Source organism: Antrostomus carolinensis, unplaced genomic scaffold, assembly GCF_000700745.2.
Source record: "Antrostomus carolinensis isolate BGI_N321 unplaced genomic scaffold, ASM70074v2 scaffold11548, whole genome shotgun sequence".
Taxonomy (NCBI): domain Eukaryota; kingdom Metazoa; phylum Chordata; class Aves; order Caprimulgiformes; family Caprimulgidae; genus Antrostomus; species Antrostomus carolinensis.
Window position 1 is genome coordinate 14,304 of NW_010330959.1, and position 2,427 is coordinate 16,730.

Consider the following 2,427-nt stretch of genomic DNA (forward strand, 5'->3'; position numbering starts at 1 on the left):
GAGCTAGGGAAAATCATAGGGCTGATTCCTTTCCTCCTGAGGTGCTCTCAGGACAGAGCAGATGAGTAGGTTGAGATTGGTGTTTCCTCAAGATTTGTTGATGTCATGAGGATATCCACAGAGTCCTTTATTTCCTTCCTTATAATAGGAATTTCCCTTCTTCACTGACTGATCTTTCCTCCTCCCTGGGACTCTCTGCTGAAGCCAGAGTGGCTTTCTCCACTTATCACATGTAGAAGATTTGATTCACATCTGATGAAGGAGCAGCTTAGTGCAACCTCTGGCACTGGTACAATCATCATGTTTCACCCACAATTAAAGGGTGTAATGAATGTAGCAACCATGCAAGCTTCAAATCTGTGGGAAATCATTTCAAGCCCTCTCTGTGTTGATACCAATGAGGTGTCTGCATTCAAGGCAGACTGTATAGTTTTAACTTCTCTCCTATACAGTTATAGCTCCTCTATATAGTTATAGATTATAAATTATATAGTTTGCCTTATCCAGATAGTTTATTTTATGGATATAAACTTGAATATTCCCATCTTGCATTGGAAGATCCTGTGCAGTGGGTGACAAGGGCAGCAGAGAGAGTACCATACAAAGCTGCCCAAAAGAAACTCTCAAATAAGATCTCCAAGCAAGAGAAGAGATCTATAGGTGAAGAGATATGAAAAACAAGGTAGAAAGCATTCTGGTGAAGACCACTGTGCCTCCTCCCAATATACAACAAAAGAAGACGTGGCTGGTATCAGCTGCACATACAGATAGGCCTGGGAGAGCCCTAGGTGGGAGAGACAAGACAGGCTAGACCCATGAAGTCAAGGAGCTATGCAGTCATGACAGCAATGGGTGGAGGACTAAAAGGGGACAGAAATTGACCAAAAACCCTCAATTTCCTCTCTCATACTCTAAGAACTATTGGAGCTGCAAAGAATGTACAGAGTCACAACGTGAAATAACAAAGAAGGATTTACTGTTTGGAGATGAATCATCTGGGGGACCCATAGCCATGGGACAAGGGCCAGCATCAAATTTTGGATTAAGTCAATGGGATGTCAGAAGATAATGACACTGTCTGCTATTGTGAAAGAGAAAAGTACATAAATCTTTGGGACGTAAGACATTAACAAGCTTCTAATTATAGGAAGCAGGGAAGGGGTTTCCCCGTAGGAAAATCCAGAATGAATCACCTTCCTCCTATGAGTTGATTCTGGTTATTGGCACAGGCAGAATTTGGGACATGGAGGGTGATTTATTCTGTCTTTTGCAAACCTCCTAAGCTTTAATCACTGAAAGTGGGGCTCATCCAGCTGTACATCTCCCAGCCAGGCTCTTTTCGGCATGGGTGACTAGTTCCATGACCTCTCCAGTCCAGGGACTCATCTTCTTGCACTGTAAGAGTGTCCTTGACACACAACTGCCCCATGACCACTTTCTGAAACAATTCCCAGGCAGTCAGGCATGTCCACATCCAGTGGTTTTTCTCAACAAGCAATTTGGCTACAAAGGTCCTTTCTGGAGACTAGGAGTTTAGCTGGATGGAAATGGCCAAAGCATGTTAGCCAGCACCAAAGCCTTTGGAGTCCCCAGGGGCTTTGAGTGAGACACAGCCTCTTCCAGCTTCTGGAGAAGTCAAACACATTCAGCCCTAAAAATAAGAGAGTTGTCAAAAGTCTTTAGCATGAATGGGGGCTGCTTACCTGTGTTATAGCATATTGGTCCCATGTGGCAATGATGTCTACTTGCTGGAGTTCAGCATCTAGGTGTTTCTTGCTGAAGCCAAGAGGATATTTTTCTGTTCTCTGGTGGTTGAGACCTGATGTCTAGACCCTTACAGGCTGAAGGAACAATTCCTCCTCACAGTTTCTTCTCTGTACATATTCTGGAAGGAGTCCACAAACCATCACTAAGTGATTTTCCTCTGGATATATCTGGAGATATATCTTCTCATTGCATATATCTGGAGGTTTTGCATGCAGTGCTGGAGGTGGGGGGTGGATTAGATAGTTTAGAGAAGATGAAACTTGGACAGGTCATGACTGGGGTGATCGCACTAAAGAGCAGGGTAGGAAGCCCCTGAGGACACAATGTGATGCTAACCAGTGAAAATCACTGCTGCTTGTTTGTTGCCTGGCATTGTACTTGCAGTAGCACAACACTGCAGTTCCCATTCAGGTCATTGACAGGTAGCCTCAAAAACATAAGTCTAAATTCTGGCAAGGGTTAGGAGGAGGCAAACTGGGGTGGATAAATTAATCAGCTATGGGTCAGAACCTGTGTTGGGCCAGGGTAGGACCAGAAAGAGGACTGTGCTGTGACAGCACATTGACAGAAAGGCTGACCTCCCCTCCTACCTTGTAACCTCCTAAGAAACACAAACAAGACTCAGTTCCTCCTGCTCTATTCTACACCTTCTATCAGCAG